The sequence below is a fragment of the Mustelus asterias genome, unplaced genomic scaffold, assembly GCF_964213995.1.
Source record: "Mustelus asterias unplaced genomic scaffold, sMusAst1.hap1.1 HAP1_SCAFFOLD_798, whole genome shotgun sequence".
Classification (NCBI taxonomy): domain Eukaryota; kingdom Metazoa; phylum Chordata; class Chondrichthyes; order Carcharhiniformes; family Triakidae; genus Mustelus; species Mustelus asterias.
The window spans coordinates 66,743-92,690 of NW_027590745.1; the positions used below are offsets into that span (position 1 = coordinate 66,743).

A 25,948-nucleotide genomic window follows, 5' to 3' on the forward strand; every position below is an offset into this window, starting at 1 on the left:
GCCAGTCTCCAGCCAATTTGATTCACTCCACATGATATCAAGAAACGGTTGGAGGCACTGGATACTGCAAAGGCAACATTCCAGCAATAGTACTGAAGACTTGTGCTCCAGAACTTGCCGCTCCCCTTGCCAAGCTCTTCCAGTACAGTTACAATACTGGCATCTACCCAACAATGTGGAAAATTGCCCAGGTATATCCTGTACACAAAAAGCAGGACAAATCCAACCCAGCAAATTACCGCCCAATCAGTCTACTCTCGATCATCAGTAAAGTGATGGAAGGGGTCATCAACAGTGCTTTCAAGCAGCACCTGCTCAGCAATAACCTGCTCAGTGACGCCCAGTTTGGGTTTGCCAGGGTCACTCAGCTCCTGACCTCATTACAGCCTGAGTTCAAACATGGACTAAAGAGCTGAATTCAAGAGGTGAGGTGAGAGCGACAGCCCTTAACATCAAGGCTGCATTTGACCGAGTGTGGCATCAAGGAGCCCTAGCGAAACTGGAATCAATGAGTATCAGGGGGCAAACTCTCCACTGGTACATAGGAAGATGGTTGTAGAGGGTCAGTCATCTCAGCTCCACGACATCTCTGCAGGAGTCCCTCAGGGTAGTGTCCATGGCCCAACCACCTTCAGCTGCTTCATCAATGACCTTCCCTCCATCATAAGGTCAGAAGTGGGGATGTTCGCCGATGATTGCACAATGTTCAGCACACTTTGCGGCTCCTCAGATACTGAAGCAGTTCATGTTCAAATGCAACAAGATCTGGACAGTCTCCAGGCTTGGGCTGACAAGTAGCAAATAACATTCGCGCCACACAAATGCCAGGCAATGACCATCACCAATAAGAGACACTCTAACCACTGCCCCTTGACATTCAATGGTGTAACCATCACTGAATCCCCCACTGTCAACATCCTTGGGGTTACCATTGACCAGAAACTCAACTGGACTCACCACATAAACACAGTGGCTTCAAGAGCAGGTCAGAGGCTAGGAATACTGTGGCAAGTAACTCACCTCCTGACTCCCCAGAGCCTATCCACCATTTACAAGGTACAAGTCAGGAGTGTGATGGAATACTCTCCACTTGCCTGGATGGGTGCAGCTCCAACAACACTCAAGAAGCTTGACACCATCCAGGACAAAGCAGCCCGCTTGATTGGCACCACATCTACAAACATTCAATCCCTCCACCACCAACGCTCAGTAGCAGCAGTGTGTACTATCTACAAGATGCACTGCAGCAATTCACCAAAGATCCTTGGACAGCATTTTGCAACCCACCACCACTTCCATCTAAAAGGACAAGGGCAGCAGATAAATGGGAACACCACCTGCCAGTTCCTCTCCAAGCCACTCACCATCCTGATGTGGCAATATATCAACATCCCTTCGCAGTCGCTGAGTCAAAATCCTGGAATTCCTTCCCTAATGGCATTGTGGATCAACCCACAGAACATGGACTGCAGCAATTCAAGAAGGCAGCTCACCACCACCTTCTCAAGGACAACTAGGGATGGGCGATAAACGCCAGACAGCGACGCCCATGTTCCACGAATGAATTTAAAAAAAACCTTCCGGCACTGTATAACAGTCAATGGCTTTATGCACGCACACTATATAAAGAGTTGTCAATGGGTTTCTACACACGCTGTATAGGGTGTTGTCATTGGGTTCATACACACTATACAGGGTGTTGTCTTTAGGTTATTGACACTGTCTAGACTGTTGTCAATGGGTTTATACACACACTGTATGGAGTGTTGTCAATGGGTTTATACACACTGTATAGAGTGTTATCAATAGGTTTATGGACACTGTATAGAGTGTTGTCAATGGGATTATACATACTGCATAGAGTGTTGTCTTTGGGTTTATACACACTGTATAGAGTGTTGTCAATGGGTTTATACACACACTGTATAGAGTGTTGTCTTTGGGCTTATGCACTCTGCATAGAGTGTGGTCAGTAGGTTTACGCACACTGTATAGAGTGTTGTCAATGGGTTTATACACACTGTATAGAGTGCTGTCAATGGGTTTATACACACTGTATAGGATGTAGTCTTTGGGTTTATTCACACACTGTATAGAAAGTTGTCTTTGGGTTTATACACACACTGTATAGAGTGTTGTCAATGGGTTTATACACACACTGTATAGAGTGTTGTCAATGGGTTTATACACACGCTGTATAGAGTGTTGTCAATGGGTTTATACACACACTGTATAGAGTGTTGTCTTTGGGCTTATGCACTCTGTATAGAGTGTGGTCAGTAGGTTTACGCACACTGTTTAGAGTGTTGTCAATGGGTTTATACACACTGTATAGAGTGCTGTCAATGGGTTTATACACACTGTATAGGATGTAGTCTTTGGGTTTATTCACACACTGTATAGAAAGTTGTCTTTGGGTTTATACACACACTGTATAGAGTGTTGTCTTTGAGTTTATACACACATTGTATAGTGTTGTCAATGGATTTAAACAGACACTGTGTAGAGTGTTGTCAATGGGTTTATACACACTGTAAAGAGCATTGTCAATGGGTTTTTACACACACTGTTTAGAGTGTTGTCTTTGGGCTTAGACACACTGTATAGAGTGTGGTCAATAGGTTTATGCACACTGTATAGAGTGTTGTCAATATGTTTATGCACACACTGTATAGAGTGTTGTCAATGGGTTTATACACACTGTGTAGAGTGTTGTCAAAGGGTTTATACACACTGTATAGGGTGTTGTCTTGGGTTGATACACACACTGTATATAGTCTTGTCTTTGGGTTGATACACACTGTGTAGAGTGTTGTCTTTGGGCTTAGACCCACTATATAGAGTGCGGTCAATAGGTTTATGCACACTGTACAGTGTGTTGTTAGTGGGTTTATACATGGTATATAGAGTGTTGACAATGGCTTTATACACAGTGTATAAAGGGTTGTCAATTTGTTTATATACATACTGTATCGAGTGCTGTCTTTGTGTTTATACACTCACTGTATATAGCCTTGTCTTTGTGTTGATATGCATACTGTATAGAGTGCTGTCTTTGGGTTTATACACACACTATTTACAGACGTATCAGTGGGATTATACACACTGTATAGAGTGTTGTCAATGGGTTTATACACGGTGTATAGAGTTGTCTTTGGGTTTATACACACTGTATTCAGTGTTGTCAGAAGGTTTAGTCACACTGTATAGAGTATTGTCAATGGCTTTATTCACATACTGTATAGGGTGTTGTCTTTGGGTTCATAAACATACTGCATAGAGTGTTGTGAATGGGTTTATACACACTGTATAGAGTGTTGTCAATGGGTAAATACACACACTGCATAGAGTGTTGTCAATGGGTAAATACACACACTGCATAGAGTGTTGTCAATGGGTTTATACACACACTGTATAGAGTGTTGTCAATGGGTTTATACACACTGTATAGGGTGTTGTCTTTGGATTGATACACATACTGTATATAGTCTTGTCTTTGGGTTGATACACACTGTATAGAGTGTAGCCTTTAGGCTTAGACACACTGTATAGAGTGCGGTCAATAGGTTTATGCACATTGTATAGAGTGTTGTCAATGGCTTTATACATAGTGTATAAAGTGTTGTCAATTGGTTTATATACACACTGTATAGGGTGTTGTGTTTGGGTTGATACACACTGTATAGATTGTTGCCTTTGAACTTAGATACACTGTATAGAGTGCAGTCAATAGGTTTATGCACACTATAGAGTTGTCAATGGCTTTATACACACACTGTATAGAGTGTTGTCAATGGGCTTATACACACTGTACAGTATGTTGTCAATGGGTTTATACACGGTATATAGAATGTTGTCAATGGCTTTAGACACAGTGTATAAAGTGTTGTCAATTGGTTTATATACACACTGTATAGGGTGTTGTCAATGGGTTTAAACATGCTTTATGGAGTGTTGTCCATGGGTTTATACACACTGTATAGAGTGTTGTCAATGGGTTTATACACACACTGTATAGAGTGTTGTCTTTGGGTTTATACACACTGTATAGAGTGTTGTCTTTGGGTTTACACACACTGTATAGAGTGTTGTCTTTGGGTTTATATACATATATTTAGTATATATAAATGATTTGGAGGAAAATGTAACTGGATTGATTAGTAAGTTTGCGGACAACACAAAGGTTGGTGGATTTGCGAATAGCAATGAGGACCATCAGAGGATACAGCAAGATATAGATCAGTTGGAGACTTGGGCGGAGAGATGGCAGATAGAGTTTAATCCGGACAAATGTGAGGTAATGCATTTTGGAAGGTCTAATACAGATAGGAAATATACAGTAAATGGCAGTACCCTTAAGAGTATTGATAGGCAAAGGGATCTGGGAGTACAGGTACACAGGTCACTGAAAGTGGCAATGCAGGTGGAGAAGGTAGTCAAGAAGGCATACGGCATGCTTGCCTTCATCGGCCGGGGTATTGAGTTTAAACATTGGCAAGTCGTGTTGCAGCTTTATAGAGCCTTAGTTAGGCTGCACTTGGAATATAGTGCTCAAATCTGGTCGCCACACTACCAGAAGGATATGGAGGCTTTGGTGAGGGTACAGAAAAGATTTACCAGGATGTTGCCTGGTATGGAGGGCATTAGCTATCAGGAAAGGTTGGAGAAACTTGGTTTGTTCTCACTGGAGCGACGGAGGTTGAGGGGCGACCTGATAGAAATCTACAAGATTATGAGAGGCATTGACAGAGTGGATAGTCAGAAGCCTTTTCCCAGGGTAGAAGAGTCAATTACTAGGGGCATAGATTTAAGGTGCAAGGGGCAAGGTTTATACACACACTCCGTATAGAGTGTTGTCAATGAGTTTATACACATTGTTTAGAGTGCTGTCAATGGGTTTATACACACTGTGTAGGGTGTTGTCTTCGGACTTTTGCACTCTGTATGGAGTGTTGTCAATGAGTTAATACACACTGTATAGAGTGTTGTCTTTGGGTTTATACACACACTGTCTAGAGTGTTGTCTTTGGGTTTATACACACACTGTCTAGAGTGTTGTCTTTGGGTTCATACATACTGTATAGAGTGTTGTCAATATGTTTATACACACTGTATATGGTATTGTCTTTGGGTTTATGCACACGCTAGGACCACTATGACTTAGACCACTTAGACACACTATGTAGAGTACTGTCAATGGCTTTATTCACATACTGTATAGAATGTTGTCAATGGCTTTATACACGGTGTATAGAGTGTTGTCTTTGGATTTATACACACACTGTATAGAGTGTTGTCAATGGGTTTATACATGGTATATGGAGTGTTGTCAACAGCTTTAGACATAGTGTATAGAGTGTTGTCAATGGCTTTATACACGGTGTATAAAGTGTTGTCAATTGGTTTATATACACACTGTACAGAGTGTTGTCAATGGGTTTATACACACACTGTACAGAGTGTTGTCAATGGGTTTATACACACACTGTACAGAGTGTTGTCAATGGGTTTATACACACACTGTACAGAGTGTTGTCAATGGGTTTATACACACACTGTACAGAGTGTTGTCAATGGGTTTATACACACACTGTACAGAGTGTTGTCAATGGGTTTATACACACACTGTACAGAGTGTTGTCAATGGGTTTATACACACACTGTACAGAGTGTTGTCAATGGGTTTATACACACACTGTACAGAGTGTTGTCAATGGGTTTATACACACACTGTACAGAGTGTTGTCAATGGGTTTATACACACACTGTACAGAGTGTTGTCAATGGGTTTATACACACACTGTACAGAGTGTTGTCAATGGGTTTATACACACACTGTACAGAGTGTTGTCAATGGGTTTATACACACACTGTACAGAGTGTTGTCAATGGGTTTATACACACACTGTACAGAGTGTTGTCAATGGGTTTATACACACACTGTACAGAGTGTTGTCAATGGGTTTATACACACACTGTACAGAGTGTTGTCAATGGGTTTATACACACACTGTACAGAGTGTTGTCAATGGGTTTATACACACACTGTATAGAGTGTTGTCAATGGGTTTATACACACACTGTATAGAGTGTTGTCAATGGGTTTATACACACACTGTACAGAGTGTTGTCTTTGGGCTTATGCACTCTGTATAGAGTGTGGTCAGTAGGTCAGTGTGGCCAGTCTGCAGCCGATGCCTCCTGCCGGAGTGGACATGCGGCCATGCCATCCCACGAAACCTTCAGGATGAAGCGATTCCTCGCTAACAAGATGAAGCAGAACCGGCCGATTCCACAGTGTAAAGGGATACACCATCACTGGTACATTACCAGCCACAGCCATCTCTCCTGCTCTCTTGCCCCTGCAGGGAAGAGTAATCTGTGGCTGGTAGTGAACCAGTGATGGTGCCAGGAGACATCGGCCGCAGACACGCAGCGGAACCCCCCCGACCGGAGGATGAAACATCACAACACCCCCTCTCCCCCACCCTGCCCCCCCCAGGGGATGAGACGTCACACCCCCTCCCCTCCACCACCCCTCCCGCCCTGACCAGAGGATGACCTGGGTCAGAGAGCCGTTGCAGTTTCTGACTCTGCTCTTTGGAGGCTGCAGCAGCGACTTCAGACTTTTATTTTGCAGGTCGGTTACAGCGCGGACGCGGATTGGGCCAGAAGACGGTAAAGTGGGATTTGGCGGTAGAGTTGGGCGCGCGGTTCATTAAGTCAATTTAAATGCATGCAAATGCATTTAAATCGTCGCGCCGCCCGATTCGGGCGCGGGAATCGGCTGTCGGTAAAGGTGCAATCTGCTCAGATTCGGGTGCAGATTGCGTTAAAGGCCCACCGTGATTTGGTAAAATCAGGCCCACTGTGTAGAGTGTTGTCAATGGGTTCATCCACACACTTCATAGGGTGTTGTCAATGGGTTTCTACACACACTTCATAGGGTGTTGTCAATGGGTTTCTACACACACTGTATAGAATGTTTTCAATGGGTTGATACACACACACTGTATAGAATATTGTCAATGGGTTTATAAAGGGTGTATAAAGTGTTGTCAGTGGGTTTAAATTTATTCACACTTTGGATAGAGCAGTTGTCCCCAACCTTTTTAAGTACAAGATCACGTCTAGGATCAAAATGCAGCACAAAAACTATTCTTCAAAATTCAACTTTACTAAAATCCCTCAAAATGTACTTATGCATAACACTCACCATATCCTTGTACAACAATTCCACCTTTGTGGCTACTGTTAAAACATCAAGCAGCCTTCTCTTGATGGCTGTCAGAATTTTATCTTTGTCTTTAAAGTGTTTAAACAGGTGTCAGCAGCAACCATCATAGCCTCCTTGATAACTTCTGCATTGATTAACAATTGCTTAGGTTTTGCAAACAAATGGCTAATGTGAAAAGACGCCTTTTTTCAAGCCTTATCTTTAGGTACAGATTTTGAAAAGAGTGACTGTTGGACTTGCAAAATTCCCTTTAATTCCCCAGCTTTCTTTGGCGCTGTATAAAGGGAAATGTTCTTGAAATTTTACATGCATTGTCTTGTGATGCTGTTCCAAATTACCTTTTTTACTCAAGGCCACACTCCGTTGACAAATGCTCTTGCCTTTTACATTCATAAAAAGAAATTCACTTTCCCATTCCTGGTGTAAGTGATAGGTTTTTGCCCTCTTGGTGGTCCCTGGCTCTTCACTTATTGTTTTGTCTTCACCCAACTTAGTTCACGTTTTGGCACCTCGATTCGGCAGTCAATGTACTGATTCATTCATCATCACAAGGAGCCAGAGTTTGCGCATTTTTGGCATGGTTCAGCATTCAATAAGTTGATTTGCTCTGTGATGAAAGTGTGCAAATGATGAGTATATGTATAGTGTGTTTTTTAATGTTTCAAGAGAATGTTTTAAAGTTCAGCTTTTTTCTACAGGTAGTCAGTATGTCTGGAGGGAACATAGCTCAGGTGCTGGGAAGCAGGATAATTAAGCATTTCAACCTTGTATGTTAAGTAGTGTTAATGGGCTTTTGTTTAATTTAGTTCTCCTGAGATTTCACAGTAGAGTGATTGACAGGATCATGTGATATTGTGGTTTATGTGCAGTCCTGGATCTGTAGCAAAGAAAGAAAAAGGCTTTTGAAGAAAGAAATTGGAATTTGGCTGTTCTGGTTGAAGCTAGGAGAGTTTTGCAGGGTTCTGAAAGCTCTATATCTCTCCAAGGCTGTCTACACTCAGTATAGCAAGTATATTTCTGCTTGCTAACTGTATTTAAAGGGGATTTAAGTCTGCCAGAAGAATGCTGCTTATTTGGAACTGAAATAGTGATAAGTAAGAAATTCAAATTGTTTCTTTTCATGTTTAAGGATTGTTCGACTATTAAGAGTTAACTTGCTTCATTTTGTTCGAGTTATACTTAAACAGTGTAATGAATAAAACTTGTTTTGATAAAACATCCATAATTTATCAGTGGAATTATCCCTGGAGCGAAGTATCCTTTCCTCACATTTATGCCAAAACAAAAAAATTATTGGGGTCTAGTCTGGATTCATAATATACTTTAGGGTTTGGATCCGGGACCCCAACAGTAGATGAATGGGAACCAGCTGTATGTAACATTAGACCCGAACAGTGCGTCGTGATGAGAAGGCGAACTTACGTACATTTTTGGTGCAGTTCGGCAATCAATGAGTTGATTCACTAGTCATCACGAGAAGCCAGAGTCCCAAGCATTTTCGGCAGCTGTTCAGCAGCTTATTCATTCATCATCACAAGATGCCCAAGTCATGCGCATTTCGGGAGTGCTTTGGCAGCCAATGGAAATTGACTTTTTGAGACTCCCTCATCGACCTGTCGATCCCATCGTCTATTTGGAGACCACTGGTATCGAGTGTTGTCAGTGGGTTTATAAGCACACTGTGAAAAGCTATAAATTCATTCACCTTCAACACAACAGCAGTGACAGACCTGCACATAGCCGCAGTACTGTACCCCAGTGTCTTATAGTGACAGACCAATATTCACCAGTACTATACCCCATTGTCTTATAGTGACAGACCTGTGTTGATCAGACCTGTACCCTAGTGACTTAGTGATAGACCAATACTCACCAGTGTCTCAGTGTTATACAGTGACAGACCTATACCCACCAGTACTGTACCCCAGGAGGAGATTAAAGTTGGGAACTAAATATTCATTGTTATGTGACCTTTCATAAGGATAGGCAGAAAGGAAAGGGTTGTGGGTAGCTTTGTTAGTATGAGATGGAATAAGTACAATAGCAAGAAATGATCTTGGATCAGAAGATGTAGAATCCATATAATGGAGGTAAGAAATAACAAGGAGAAGGTGGTACTGGTTGGAGTAGTCTATACGCCTCCTAACAATTGCTATCTTGATGGAGAATAAATCAGGAGATAATAAGGGCATGTAATAAAGATAGTACATTAATCATGAGTGACTTTAATTTTAATGTGGATTGGGAAAATCAAATTGGCAGAGGCAGCCATGAGAAAGAATTCATAGAGAGTATTTGGCACAGTTTCTGAGAATAATATGTTGTGGATCCAACCAGGGATCAGGCTATTTTGGATTTGATAATGTGTAATGAGGTAGGTTTGATAAACAATCTCAGAGTAAAATATCCCCTAAGAAACAGTGACCATAACATGGTAGAAATTCAACATTCAGTTTGAAAGTGAGAAACTTGGTCAGAAACAAATCTGCTGAACTTAAATGATAGGTAGTTAGAAAGGAATATGGGCAGAGTTGGCTGGAGTGAACTGGGGAAGGAGATTTGCAGAAAAGACAGTTGATCAGCATTGGCAGACGTTTATGAAAATAGTTTATGACTCACAACTAAGATATATCCCAATGAAGAAGAAGGATTTCTGAGGGGATAAATTAACCATGGTTTTTTTAAATACTTTTCCAATTCAATCAAATCAAGTCCAATTCAGAGTCTCAACAAGTTGAGACATTCCGGATCCAAGCTGACAAGACAGGGTCTGCAACCCCTGTCTTGGGCCTGATCTACATGAGCCAAGCTGATTGGAGTAGGCGCAGGTCTTCCTCCTCCAACGCTTGATCTCATTTGCATCTTAGCCAAAAGGCCGAGATGCCGCTTTTAAAAATTGCTTCATATGAAAGTGAAGCTTAAATGTAACCTGATGACCTCAACCAAGTGCAGCATCCGCATAACTACACTTGATCTTAGCCAAAAGGCCCAACCAAGGAAAACAAGGACAGCATTGAACTGAAAGAAAAAAAATACAATGTGGCAAAGATTGCTGGCAAGCCAGAGGACCGGGAAAGTTTTAAAATCCGAGTGATGACTAAAAAAATAAAGAGGGAGAATATAAACTATGAGAGTAAACTTGCAAATAATATAAAAACAGATAGTAAGCACCTCTTTAAATATATAAAAAGGAAGAGAGAGGTCAAAGTGAATATAGGCCCCTTAGAGAATGAGACTGGGGAAATAATGGGAACCAGGAAATGGCAGAGGAGTTAAATAAATACTTTGGCCAGGATTCTCCCAAAAAATCTAAGTGCCCAATAGGTGGGAAAACAGGAGAGTTTCGCGTCCGTTTTTTGAGTTTACATAGTGGAACGAATGTCTGGCACTCTGTGCTCCACAGAGTGCTTCAGGGAGATTCACGCAGGAAAGTGGGGAGTGTGGCCTCATTCCGCTGGAGAATCTGGCAGCATAGTGTTCAGCAGGCCACTGCGCATGCGCCAATCTATCAGTGTGGAGATCGGCGCATGCACACTGCCCGCCCCCCCCATTGCCGGCCTCCTTCTCCTGATCATCAGCTTCCCAAACCCCCCACCAATCACTGGCCTACCCAACCCCTTCCCTCTGGCCAGCCCCAATCGTCAGCCCCCATGTGCAGCCCTGATTGTCACCCCCCATGTGCAGCCTCAATCTCCCTCCCCCATGTGCAGTCCCGTTTCCACCCCCCCCCCCCCCCCCTTCATGTGCAGTCCCAATATCCCCCCCATGGCCAGCCCCGATCTCCTTCCTCCACGTGCAGTCACGATTGCCTCCACCCAACTGCACCGATCCCTAATGCAGAATGCACAGCTTGTTCTCCCCACCACAATCAATTGGCCCCCAGTAGACCCTGACCGCAGTAGGCCCCGCCCCCTTGGCACTGCCTGGTGCCCAGCGGACATGGCCAGGGTGGCAGTGCCACTGCCAAAGGGGCACCCCCCCACCCATGACCTCTCAGGGGGGCCTCAATGGCCTCTGTCCCAACAGTGGGGTGAGCACATCTGGTCCCGTTGATGGGGACCAATTGTAATCCCTGCTGGTGGTACTGATAGGAACCTCTCCCGGTGGGGGGGTGGGGATCCACTAAAGGGCCCAGAGACTACCGTCCAGGGCTCACTTATCATATTGAAATGGCAATTTCAATGTCTAAAAGCTTTGCCTGAGAGACTGTCCCACTACAGGCCCCCACTGCTCATCCCCTTCGTGTCTGTCTTCACAGTAGAAGACACTAATAACATTCAAAATACTAATTAATTAAGTGGAAGAAGGGGAGAGGAAATAAATACAATAACTATCGCTAGAAAAAAGTACGAGGAAAACTAATGGGCCTAAAGGCCTGCAAGTCTCTTGGACCTGATGGGTTGCAGCCTTTTTAAAGTTTATTTATTAGTGTCACAAGTAGGCTTACATTAACACTGCAATGAAGTTACTATGAAAATCCCCTAGTCGCCACACTCTGGTGCCTGTTCGGTTACACTGAGGGAGAAGTTAGCATGGCCAATGCACCTAACCAGTACGTCTGACAAATCTGTTAGCGTTCTTTGAGGAGGTAACAAGGAATTTAGATAAAGGAGAACCAGTGGACGTGATTTATTTAGATTTCCAGAAGGCTTTTGGCAAGGTGCCACATAGGAGACTGTTAAATAAATGAAGTGCCCATGGTGTTAAGGGTAAGATCCTGGCATGGATAGAGGATTGGCTGACTGGCAGAAGGCAGAGAGTGGGGATAAAGGGGTCTTTTTCAGGATGGCAGCCGGTGACTAGTGGTGTGCCTCAGAGGTCAGTGCTGGGACCACAACTTTTCACAATATACATTAACGATTTGGAGGAAGGAACTGAACGCACTGTTGCTAAGTTTGCAGATGATACAAAGATATGTAGAGGGACAGGTAGTATTGAGGAAGCAAGTGGGCTGCAGAAGGACTTGGACAGGTTAGGAGAGTGGGCAAAGAAGTGGCAGATGGAATACAATGTGGAAAAGTGTGAGGTTATGCACTTTGGAAGGAGAAATGGAGGCATAGACTATTTTCTAAATGGGAAAATGCTTAGGAAATCAGAAACACAAAGGGACTTGGGCGTCATTGTTTAAGATTCTCTTAAGGTTCAGTCGGCAGTTAGGAAGGCAAATGCAATGTTAGCATTCGTGTCGAGAGGGCTAGAATACAAGAGACAGCAGTGCTAACCACTGTGCCATCGTGCCACCTAGGATATTAAATGAAGTAGTTACAGAGATAGTAGATGCATTGGTAGTAATCTTCTAGTAATAGATGGAATATACTTGGATTTTCAAAAAGCGTTCGATAAGGTATTGTCCTAAAAGCTACTTAATCAGGTAAGAGCCAATGGTGTTGGGGCTAGTATATTAGCATGGATAGCGGATTGGCTAACTAATAGAAGACAGAGAGTTGGGACAGAGAGAGGGGCATTTTCAGGGTGGTAACCTGTAACTAGTGGAGGGATCACTGCTGGGGCCACAGTTATTTACAAGATATTAATGACTAGGACAAAGGAAGTGAATGTATTATTGCCAAGTTTGTCGATGACACAAAAATAGGTGGGAAGGCAAGTAGTGAGGATGATACAAAGAGTCTATAGAGGGATATTGACAGGTTAGGTGAGTGGGCAAAAACTTGGCAGATGGAATTCAATGTAATTATGCACTTTTGTAGGAATAATAAAGGAGCTGAATATTATTTAAATGGAGAAAGACTGCAGAAAGCTGCAGCAAAGGGAGATTTGGCGTCCTTGTGCATAAATAACAAAAAGCTAGCGTGCATGTTCAACAGATAATAGGGAAGACAAATGGAATGTTGGCCTTTATTTTAAATGGAATGGAGTATAAAAATAGGGAAATCTTGCTCAAACTATACAAGGCACTAGTTAGATCACAGTTGGAATACTGTGAACAGTTTTTTGGTCCCCTTATACTGGCATTGGAGGCAGTCCAGAGAAGGTTCACGAGGTTGATCCGCAGGTATGGAGGGATTTTCTTATGAGGCGAGATTGAGTAGGTTGGGCCTGTACTCATTGGAGTTGAGAAGAATGGGAGGTGATCTTATTGAGAAATACTGGATTCTGAGGGGCTTGATAGGGTAGACGCTGAGAGATTGTTTCCCTTTGTGAGAGAGTCTAGGACCCGAGGGCATTATCTCAGAGTAAGGGGTCGCCCATTTAAGACAGCCACTCACCTGGTGAAGGAGCAGCACTCCGAAAGCTCGTGATACCAAATAAACCTGTTGGACTTTAACCTGATGTTGTGAGACTTCTTACTTCGCCCAGTCAAGACAGACGAGAAGGAATTTCTTCTCAGAGGGTGGTAAATCTGTGGAATTCCTTGCTGCAGAGGGCTGGAGAGGCTGGTGGACATTAAGTATGTCCAAGGCTGAGATAGACAGATTTTTAACAGGGAATCAAGGGCTATGGGGATAAGATGGGAAAGTGGAGCTGAGGATTATCGTATCAGATCAGTCATGATCTCATTGAATGGCAGAACAGACTTGATGGGCCAAATGGCCTACTTCTGCTCCTATCTCTTATGGTACGGTCTAACCTCTCTTTAAAACCCTCCTTAAAATCTCTCTGACTTTGTTACCCTGTCCTGATATCTCTTTATGTGGTTTGATGTTAACTCTAGTCTGATAACACTCCACTTCCATGGAATTTAACCATGTTAAAGTTGCTATAGTGACCCATGCTGACTCTGATCAGGATGCTGAGGTGACAGAACCTTGTAGCACTCAGTACCTGCCCTCAGCTGACTTCCAAGTTTCTCAGACATGGTCACTGACTAGCAAGGCACAAGAGGAAACCTTTGCTGATTCCCCCTCAATTCCCTGAACCTGCTCAAACCACCAACCTCGAGCCCATCTCAAGGATGCGATTGCATGGCTTAGCATCACCGAGGGAACCTGGGACCCCCTGGATTGTGTGGCTTGCTTACCCACTGAAGAATTGGTGGGGAGGTGGGTGGAGATGCCCTTGGAGCCATGCTGCTGGTATACTTTGTACCACAGGGTGTTACCTGAAGGCAATGGGGGAGTGAATATTAGAGTTGAGCTCGAGTTGACCTTCAGTTCAACCCCACACTTAGGTGCAGTGATCATACAGAGTCTTACTGGCCTGGATGGAAACAGCAGACCCAGCAGAGGGTGCAATCCGGAAACTTCCACTTGCCGGGGCTTTGTAAAACACTGGTGGTGCATTATCATCAGAGCTCTAGCTCAAATCAGCATTGAGATGGAATCAACAAGAATGACACAGTTTGTTGCCTCTTTAGGTCCCAGGGCAGAGTAGAAAGCAGTTCAATCCATTCAACTTCTTGGAATGTTACAGCATCAGGAGGCCATTCGGCCCATCAAACCTTTGTCTGCTTTCTGACAGAACTCTTCAAATCATCTCATTCCTCTGCCCTTTCACCCTAGCCCCCTCACATTTTTCTTTTTCAAGTATTTATTCAAGTCCCTTTTGAAAGTTAGTATTGAATCTTTGCCCGGTCAGGCAATGCTTTCCAGAGCCCAACAAGATTGTTGTGTCAAAACCTCTTCACATCTCATCTCTTGTTATTTTTTGCCAATTACTCTAAATCCGTGTCCTCTGGTTACTGGTCTCCCCCCATCGGTGAGAACAGCTTCTCCCTATCTGACCTATGAAAACTCCGTTAGGGCGGCACGGTAGCACAGTGGTTAGCACTGCTGCTTCACAGCTCCAGGGTCCCGGGTTCGATTCCCGGCTCGGGTCACTGTCTGTGTGGAGTTTGCACATTCTCCTCGTGTCTGCGTGGGTTTCCTCCGGGTGCTCCGGTTTCCTCCCACAGTCCAAAGATGTGCGGGTTAGGTTGATTGGCCAGGTTAAAAAAAAAAAAATTGCCCCTTAGAGTCCTGGGATGCGTAGGTTAGAGGGATTAATGGGTAAAATATGTGGGGGTAGGGCCTGGGTGGGATTGTGGTCGGTGCTGACTCGATGGGCCGAATGGCCTCCTTCTGCACTGTAGGGTTTCTATGATTTCTATGAATGCTGGAAAATCTTTAATTGCAGTTTTTAAATGACTCACCATAATATGTGGACAACCCCAGCTTATCCGCATCAAGGGTTTCCCTCATTTCTTTCAGAAAATACAATTTTGGGAGGTGGTATTTTAGTAATTTGAGATATGAATGCAAATGAAAATGGATGACTTTGCACCTGTGGATTAGAAGTTTTCCACCACTTGGTGTTCCCTCATCTCATGTCGGGGTGTGTTGTGGAGCATGTGATGGAGAATGACATTCATGATTTGTCAATAATTCTTATTGTTGTATAGTATGACTGGATGGTAGGTGAACTAGATAGCCTGTGGTTATTTGTTGTCTAGCTTTGTCTGTGTTCCTAATGTTCATAACTTCATAAGATATAGGAGCAGAATTAGGCCATTTGGCCCAGCCATTTGATCATGGCTGATAAACATCATGAGAACAAGCTAGTATTCCTGAATTTGAATCCAATGAAGGTCAGTCTTCCTGAAACGTCTACATTATTAATCTCTATCAGAATTGTTATTGTTCCCTCCCCATCCTGTTCTGTCATAGACATGCTACTGGAATGCAAGAATGCTGGATCAAAAGAGTGTTGTCTATATGTCAATCTATATTTGTTCTTGTCTTCCATTCCTGCAGATCCACACCCCCGACAACTTCCTCCAGTTCTCCAATCCTCTGGGACATCTGTGCTTCTCCAATGCTAGCCCTTTGTGAATGCCCGATTTTAATTGTTCAGGCTGGCCAACACAGCTAGCAGGGCCCACACTTGGTGCTTCAACATCAATCAGCCTCTCTCTCTATTGGAGCGTTCCTTTGTCCTCCAGCAAATTGAGGCCTTGTGAGAAACTCGGGCCCTTTGGGAGACCAGGGTCACAAGTGGTGAATTGCTTTGGATCAGAAGGGTCGGTAAACAGAGGACAGAGATTTATGACAATTGCCAAAAGAATCAGAGGTGAGATGAAGAGCATTCTTTTTTATGCACTGAGGTGCTGTGATCTGGAATTCACTGCCAGAAAGGCTTGTAAAAACAGATTTAGAAACAGTTCTCAAAAGGGCATTGCATAAATTCTTAATGAGGGAAAGTTTATGGAGCTATTGGAAAAGAACAGGTGAATGGAACTAATTGGATAGCCAAGAGCAAGCACTAGCATGATAGAGCACAGAAAGAGGCCAGTAAACCAATCATTCTACAATCCTGTCTGAAATATCAAGCTCACAAGGCCAGTGAATTTACGTACATACAGGCAGCTCTTTTAATAGGTCACAGATTGATATCGGAGTCACAAGCAATCATTTCAGAACATCCCAAAGCTGCAGAGGATGAATCACCCCTTCAGGGTCACTGCTCTCTTACTCAAAAGGCAACAGAACTTGCTTACCTCAGTCTGCAGGTCAGGGAGATGCTGGAGTCGCCTCATCATGGACTAGACGATGGGGCTAAACTGCAGGCTAGCCTCAGCCCTACAGACCCAGGCAGCAAAGATAGGCAGGCAGTGTAGTATTACTGCGCAAGCTGCATTTGGTATCCAGTAGTAATTGTACAAGGAGGACAGGTCAGAGCTGGTGTAATCTGCACCACAGAGGCCAAGTTACTGAACTCATCAATAATTTACTCGATTTGGAATGATTGGAGCAACATCTTCTGTGTCTTCATTTTAATGACACCCTTCCCTCCCTTCCCTCCCCAAACATCGAATTGCTTCTTAGCTGTGTTTACTGTCTACAGTTCCTCGCGGCTGTCAAATTTCCAGCAAACAGGAGGCATGACATTATCGGAGAAAGCATCGATCGGATCACAGACTGAAAGGGTTAGATCACTGATCTTCATCAGAGAGGATCATCACTTCATTCTACCTCAGCCCCTCTCCCTTATCTGAAACTTCAGCACCTCCCTTCTCCACTGATTTAACACTCTCTGTGCTGACCTCTTAGGCTAGAGCCTCCATAAAAATCTGTCAAGTGATTTCTATTCTGCTCACCTACTAATGCCCCCCTCTCAACTGGCCTCCCCACCCATCCCTTGTCAGAGCCTGGAGTTCTCTCTGTGGACTTCGCTCATTCTGCTCCAGCTCTATATCCTGTTCTGATTCAGGCCCTCACCATCCTCTCCCTGGGTGATATCTGGAACTGTGCACAGAGGAAGAGAAAGGGGAAGGTGTTGCCGCTGGAAGAGATTGGGCTAAAGCGTGATCTGTACACAGGAGAGTTTAGACAAATGGTGGTATCTGGAATTGAATTGAGGAGACAGTAGTCTTTAACCTCCATCTATTGTAATGGCAGTGAATGAGCCTGTTGCATGTAGAGGATCAGTTATCATAGACATATGACACCACACAGCTGAGGGAATAAATATTAGCAAATACTCCCAACTATTTTTAAATTATTCCTCTTGTTCTTCTTCATTAGAATCATAGAATAGTACAGCATGGAAAGAGGCCATTCAACACATTGAAATTGCATCAGTTCTCTTGAAGAGCAATCCAGTTAGTCCTACATTGTGCTCTTCCCCCATATCCACAACCCCGCTCTTTCCCCGTGTCCCACAGCCCCGCTCTTTCCCCGTGTCCCACAGCCCCGCTCTTTCCCCGTGTCCCACAGCCCCGCTCTTTCCCCGTGTCCCACAGCCCCGCCCTTTGCCCGTGTCCCACAGCCCCGCCCTTTGCCCGTGTCCCACAGCCCCACTCTTTGCCCATATCCCACAGCCCCACTCTTTGCCCATATCCCACAGCCCTGCTCTTTCGTCATACCCCTCCAATTTGTCTCCTTCAAGTATTTATCCAATTCCGTCTTGAAGGCTGCTATTGAATCTGTGTCCATTACCCACAGTGCATTCCAAATCCTTACCACTCACATTTCCTCTTGTCACCTCTTCTTCTTCTGTCAATCATCTTCCTCCCAGCCATTTGGAAACAATCTTCTTTACCTAAATCCCTGTCTTCTTAGCCTTCTCTGCTCTTTGAACAACCCAAGCTTCTCTGGTCTTCTCCACAAAGCTCTCATCCCCCAATCTGGCTAACATTCTACCCTTTCCAAAGCCTTCATGTCTTTCCTAAAGTTTGATGCCCAGTATTGACATTATGGCTGGATTTTCCAGTGGCAATCATCATGGGCAAGACAGAAAATGTGATGAACCATTGACTTTGGCGTGGGACCAAAACTCCCGGCCTAGTCCAGCTACAACCAAGTATACAGGTTTGACATAGCTTGTCCTTTATGCCTCATTTATAAATTCCATCATTGCATAAGTTTTATTAACTGCTTTGCTGACCTCTCCTGCCACCTTCAACGATTCATGCATAAATACCCCAGGATCTCTCTACCTGAAACGCCTTTAAAACGGCACCATTCAGCTTTTATTGTCTCTCTGCATTCTTACTTAAGTCTATCACTCCACACGTTTATGCATTGAATTTGATCTGCCAAGTGTCCGTCCATTCTCCCTGCCTGTCTACATCCTCTGGAAGTCCATCACTACTGTCCTTACTCTTTACCATACTTCTAAACTGTGTGTCAGCTGCAGATTTTGAGATTGTGCCGTGTGCCAGTCCAAGTCATTAATATGTCTGAAAAAACAACCATTTACAACTTGATCCTATCCCTTTATCCATTTTGTCACTATGCTGTTACTGCCCTTTTTTTTCTCTAGTATCTCCCACAAATGAACTTTCTTCCCAGGAGTCACTGAGTTATTCATAGTCGGTCACTCATGTAGGAGCGTAGTAGTCAAACTACATCCTGTCCTCCCCCAATTTCAACACATCCATGCAATTCCTAACTGGGGACATTGGATCATTAGATCTAACTCCTTCACTGTCACTGCTGTTCACACCTGCTAATCTGGCTGAAAGTAGGATCTGGGACTATTTGCTCTGTGGGGACCACACACACACTACCATTACTGACCCAGTTACAATACTGTAATCAAACAGGGTAGCACAGTGGTTAGCACTGCTGCCTCACAGTGCAAGGAACCCAGGTTCAATTCCAGCCCTGGGTGGAGTTTGCATATTCTTTTCATGCCTGTGTATGTGCTCCAATTTCCTCCCATTATCCAAAAATGTGCAGGTTAGGTGGATTGGCCATGCTAAATTGCCCCTTAGTGTCCCAAGATGTGCAGCTGGATGGATTAGCCATGGTAAACGTGTAAATGGTAAATGGGGGTAGAGTCGGCCTAAGTTCGATACTGTCAGAGGGTTGGTGCAGACCCAATGGTCCAAATGGCCTCCATCTGCACTGTAGGGATTCTATGAAGTAGTTTGCCAGCAATTATACAGAGTGCCCAAGAGTGTATCAGAATTGTGTTAGCAAATTTACAGGGCCCTTGCCAGTACGGAGCCCTTAGGAACATATCAGCAAGTAATATGGAGGGTGTGTATCAACTATTGTGTATCAATTATAGAGACCCCAGGGAAGTGTGTCAGTAATTGTACAGGGACCCCAGGGGAGTGTGTCAGTAATTGTACAGAGACCCCCTAGGGGAGTGTGTCAGTAATTGTACAGAGACCCCCTAGAGGAGTGTGTCAGTAATTGTACAGAGACCCCAGGGGAGTGAGTCAGTAATTGTACAGAGACCCCAGGGGAGTGTGTCAGTAATTGTACAGAGACCCCAGGGGAATGTGTCAGTAATTGTACAGAGACCCCAGGGGAGTGTGTCAGTAATTGTACAGAGACCCCAGGGGAGTGAGTCAGTAATTGTACAGAGACCCCAGGGGAGTGTGTCAGTAATTGTACAGAGACCCCAGGGGAATGTGTCAGTAATTGTACAGAGACCCCAGGGGAGTGTGTCAGTAATTGTACAGAGACCCCAGGGGAATGTGTCAGTAATTGTACAGAGACCCCAGGGGAGTGTGTCAGTAATTGTACAGAGACCCCAGGGGAATGTGTCAGTAATTGTACAGAGACCCCAGGGGAATGTGTCAGTAAATGTACAGAGACCCCAGGGGAATGTGTCAGTAATTGTACAGAGACCCCAGGGGAATGTGTCAGTAATTGTACAGAGACCCCCTAGGGGAGTGTGTCAGTAATTGTACAGTGACCCCAGGGGAGTGAGTCAGTAATTGTACAGAGACCCCAGGGGAGTGTGTCAGTAATTGTACAGAGACCCCCTAGGGGAGTGTGTCAGTAATTGTACAGTGACCCCAGGGGAGTGAGTCAGTAATTGTACAGAGACCCCAGGGGAGTGTGTCAGTAATTGTACAGAGACCCCCTAGGGGAGTGTGTCAGTAATTGTACAGAGACCCCAGGGGAGTGTGTCAGTAATTGTACAGAGACCCCCTAGGGGAGTGTGTCAGTAACTGTACAGAGACCCCAGGGGAATGTGTCAGTAATTGTACAGTGACCCCAGGGGAGTGAGTCAGTAATTGTACAGAGACCCCCTAGGGGAGTGTGTCAGTAATTGTACAGAGACCCCAGGGGAATGTGTCAGTAATTGTACAGTGACCCCAGGGGAGTGTGTCAGTAATTGTACAGAGACCCCAGGGGAGTGAGTCAGTAACTGTACAGAGACCCCAGGGGAATGTGTCAGTAATTGTACAGAGACCCCAGGGGAATGTGTCAGTAATTGTACAGTGACCCCAGGGGAGTGTGTCAGTAATTGTACAGAGACCCCAGGGGAGTGTGTCAGTAATTGTACAGTGACCCCAGGGGAGTGTGTCAGTAATTGTACAGGGAACCCAGGGGAGTGTGTCAGTAATTGTACAGAGACCCCCTAGGGGAGTGTGTCAGTAATTGTACAGTGACCCCAGGGGAGTGAGTCAGTAATTGTACAGAGACCCCAGGGGAGTGTGTCAGTAATTGTACAGAGACCCCCTAGGGGAGTGTGTCAGTAATTGTACAGTGACCCCAGGGGAGTGAGTCAGTAATTGTACAGAGACCCCAGGGGAGTGTGTCAGTAATTGTACAGAGACCCACTAGGGGAGTGTGTCAGTAATTGTACAGAGACCCCAGGGGAGTGTGTCAGTAATTGTACAGAGACCCCCTAGGGGAGTGTGTCAGTAATTGTACAGTGACCCCAGGGGAGTGAGTCAGTAATTGTACAGAGACCCCAGGGGAGTGTGTCAGTAATTGTACAGAGACCCCCTAGGGGAGTGTGTCAGTAATTGTACAGTGACCCCAGGGGAGTGAGTCAGTAATTGTACAGAGACCCCAGGGGAGTGTGTCAGTAATTGTACAGAGACCCCAGGGGAATGTGTCAGTAATTGTACAGAGACCCCAGGGGAATGTGTCAGTAATTGTACAGAGACCCCAGGGGAGTGTGTCAGTAATTGTACAGAGACCCCAGGGGAATGTGTCAGTAATTGTACAGAGACCCCCTAGGGGAGTGTGTCAGTAATTGTACAGAGACCCCAGGGGAATGTGTCAGTTATTGTACAGAGACCCCAGGGGAATGTGTCAGTAATTGCACAGAGACCCCCGAGGGGAGTGTGTTAGTAATTGTACAGAGACCCCCTAGGGGAGTGTGTCAGTAATTGTACAGAGACCCCCTAGGGGAGTGTGTCAGTAATTGTACAGAGACCCCAGGGGAATGTGTCAGTAATTGTACAGAGACCCCAGGGGAATGTGTCAGTAATTGTACAGAGACCCCAGGGGAATGTGTCAGTAATTGTACAGAGACCCCTTAGGGGAGTGTGTCAGTAATTGTACAGAGACCCCCTAGGGGAGTGTGTCAGTAATTGTACAGAGACCCCCTAGGGGAGTGTGTCAGTAATTGTACAGAGACCCCAGGGGAGTGAGTCAGTAATTGTACAGAGACCCCAGGGGAATGTGTCAGTAATTGTACAGAGACCCCAGGGGAATGTGTCAGTAATTGTACAGAGACCCCAGGGGAATGTGTCAGTAATTGTACAGAGACCCCAGGGGAATGTGTCAGTAATTGTACAGAGACCCCTTAGGGGAGTGTGTCAGTAATTGTACAGAGACCCCAGGGGAATGTGTCAGTAATTGTACAGAGACCCCAGGGGAATGTGTCAGTAATTGTACAGAGACCCCAGGGGAGTGTGTCAGTAATTGTACAGAGACCCCTTAGGGGAGTGTGTCAGTAATTGTACAGAGACCCCAGGGGAATGTGTCAGTAATTGTACAGAGACCCCAGGGGAGTGTGTCAGTAATTGTACAGAGACCCCTTAGGGGAGTGTGTCAGTAATTGTACAGAGACCCCAGGGGAATGTGTCAGTAATTGTACAGAGACCCCAGGGGAATGTGTCAGTAATTGTACAGAGACCCCAGGGGAGTGTGTCAGTAATTGTACAGAGACCCCTTAGGGGAGTGTGTCAGTAATTGTACAGAGACCCCAGGGGAATGTGTCAGTAATTGTACAGAGACCCCAGGGGAGTGTGTCAGTAATTGTACAGAGACCCCTTAGGGGAGTGTGTCAGTAATTGTACAGAGACCCCAGGGGAATGTGTCAGTAATTGTACAGAGACCCCAGGGGAATGTGTCAGTAATTGTACAGAGACCCCAGGGGAATGTGTCAGTAATTGTACAGAGACCCCTTAGGGGAGTGTGTCAGTAATTGTACAGAGACCCCCTAGGGGAGTGTGTCAGTAATTGTACAGAGACCCCAGGGGAATGTGTCAGTAATTGTACAGAGACCCCAGGGGAATGTGTCAGTAAATGTACAGAGACCCCAGGGGAATGTGTCAGTAATTGTACAGAGACCCCAGGGGAATGTGTCAGTAATTGTACAGAGACCCCAGGGGAATGTGTCAGTAATTGTACAGAGACCCCAGGGGAGTGTGTCAGTAATTGTACAGGGACCCCAGGGGAATGTGTCAGTAATTGTACAGAGACCCCAGGGGAGTGTGTCAGTAATTGTACAGAGACCCCAGGGGAGTGTGTCAGTAATTGTACAGAGACCCCAGGGGAGTGTGTCAGTAATTGTACAGGGACCCCAGGGGAGTGTGTCAGTAATTGTACAGAGACCCCAGGGGAGTGTGTCAGTAATTGTACAGAGACCCCAGGGGAGTGTGTCAGTAATTGTACAGAGACCCCAGGGGAGTGTGTCAGTAATTGTACAGAGACCCCTTAGGGGAGTGTGTCAGTAATTGTACAGAGACCCCAGGGGAATGTGTCAGTAATTGTACAGAGACCCCAGGGGAATGTGTCAGTAATTGTACAGAGACCCCAGGGGAATGTGTCAGTAATTGTACAGAGACCCCTTAGGGGAGTGTGTCAGTAATTGTACAGAGACCCCCTAGGGGAGTGTGTCAGTAATTGTACAGAGACCCCCTAGGGGAGTGTGTCAGTAATTGTACAGAGACCCCAGGGGAATGTGTCAGTAATTGTACAGAGACCCCAGGGGAATGTGTCAGTAATTGTACAGAGACCCCCTAGGGGAGTGTGTCAGTAATTGTACAGAGACCCCAGGGGAGTGAGTCAGTAATTGTACAGAGACCCCAGGGGAGCGTGTCAGTAATTGTACAGAGACCCCCTAGGGGAGTGTGTCAGTAATTGTACAGAGACCCCAGGGGAATGTGTCAGTAATTGTACAGAGACCCCAGGGGAATGTGTCAGTAATTGTACAGAGACCCCAGGGGAGTGTGTCAGTAATTGTACAGAGACCCCAGGGGAATGTGTCAGTAATTGTACAGAGACCCCAGGGGAGTGTGTCAGTAATTGTACAGAGACCCCCTAGGGGAGTGTGTCAGTAATTGTACAGAGACCCCAGGGGAGCGTGTCAGTAATTGTACAGAGACCCCCTAGGGGAGTGTGTCAGTAATTGTACAGAGACCCCAGGGGAGTGTGTCAGTAATTGTACAGAGACCCCAGGGGAGTGTGTCAGTAATTGTACAGAGACCCCAGGGGAGTGAGTCAGTAATTGTACAGAGACCCCAGGGGAGTGTGTCAGTAATTGTACAGAGACCCCAGGGGAGTGTGTCAGTAATTGTACAGAGACCCCAGGGGAATGTGTCAGTAATTGTACAGAGACCCCCTAGGGGAGTGTGTCAGTAATTGTACAGAGACCCCCTAGGGGAGTGTGTCAGTAATTGTACAGAGACCCCCTAGGGGAGTGTGTCAGTAATTGTACAGAGACCCCAGGGGAGTGTGTCAGTAATTGTACAGAGACCCCCTAGGGGAGTGTGTCAGTAATTGTACAGAGACCCCCTAGGGGAGTGTGTCAGTAATTGTACAGAGACCCCCTAGGGGAGTGTGTCAGTAATTGTACAGAGACCCCCTAGGGGAGTGTGTCAGTAATTGTACAGAGACCCCAGGGGAGTGAGTCAGTAATTGTACAGAGACCCCAGGGGAGTGTGTCAGTAATTGTACAGAGACCCCAGGGGAGTGTGTCAGTAATTGTACAGAGACCCCAGGGGAGTGTGTCAGTAATTGTACAGAGACCCTAGGGGAGTGTGTCAGTAATTGTACAGAGACCCCAGGGGAGTGTGTCAGTAATTGTACAGAGACCCCAGGGGAGTGTGTCAGTAATTGTACAGAGACCCCAGGGGAATGTGTCAGTAATTGTACAGAGACCCCAGGGGAATGTGTCAGTAATTGTACAGAGACCCCAGGGGAGTGTGTCAATAACTGTACAGAGACCCCAGGGGAGTGTGTCAGTAATTGTACAGAGACCCCAGGGGAGTGTGTCAATAACTGTACAGAGACCCCAGGGGAGTGTGTCAGTAATTGTACAGAGAGCCCAGGGGAGTGTGTCAATAACTGTACAGAGACCCCAGGGGAGTGTGTCAGTAATTGTTCAGAGAGCCCAGGGGAGGGTGTCAGTAAATGTACAGAGACCCCAGGGGAGTGTGTCAGTAATTGTACAGAGACCCCAGGGGAGTGTGTCAATAACTGTACAGAGACCCCAGGGGAGTGTGTCAGTAATTGTACAGAGAGCCCAGGGGAGGGTGTCAGTAAATGTACAGAGACCCCAGGGGTGTGTGTCAGTAATTGTACAGAGAGCCCAGGGGAGGGTGTCAGTAAATGTACAGAGACCCCAGGGGAGTGTGTCAATAACTGTGCAGAGACCCCCTAGGGGAGTGTGTCAGTAATTGTACAGAGACCCTAGGGGAGTGTGTCAGTAATTGTACAGAGACCCCAGGGGAGTGTGTCAGTAAGTGTACAGAGAGCCCAGGGGAGTGTGTCAGTAATTGTACAGAGACCCCAGGGGAGTGTGTCAGTAAGTGTACAGAGACCCCAGGGGAGTGTGTCAGTAATTGTACAGAGACCCTAGGGGAGTGTGTCAGTAATTGTACAGAGACCCCAGGGGAGTGTGTCAGTAACTGTACAGAGACCCCCTAGGGGAGTGTGTCAGTAATTGTACAGAGACCCCAGGGGAGTGTGTCAGTAAGTGTACAGAGAGCCCAGGGGAGTGTGTCAGTAATTGTACAGAGACCCCAGGGGAGTGTGTCAGTAATTGTACAGAGACCCTAGGGGAGTGTGTCAGTAACTGTACAGAGACCCCCTAGGGGAGTGTGTCAGTAATTGTACAGAGACCCCAGGGGAGTGTGTCAGTAATTGTACAGAGACCCCAGGGGAGTGTGTCAGTAATTGTACAGAGACCCTAGGGGAGTGTGTCAGTAAATGTACAGAGACCCCCTAGGGGAGTGTGTCAGTAATTGTACAGAGACCCCAGGGGAGTGTGTCAGTAATTGTACAGAGACCCCAGGGGAATGTGTCAGTAATTGTACAGAGACCCCAGGGGAATGTGTCAGTAATTGTA

The 25,948-nt window shown here is 45.5% G+C and overlaps 1 long non-coding RNA gene across 1 annotated transcript in view; it reads left to right on the top strand.

Annotated features, from left to right (window-relative positions):
• The window catches only part of LOC144487448 (uncharacterized), a 66,391-nt gene that overhangs the window by 32,367 nt on the left and 8,076 nt on the right, over window positions 1–25,948 (top strand). The window contains exon 2 of the long non-coding RNA XR_013496413.1: window positions 15,928–16,243. This is a non-coding gene — a long non-coding RNA (uncharacterized LOC144487448). The remainder of the gene's footprint in view (window positions 1–15,927; window positions 16,244–25,948) is intronic.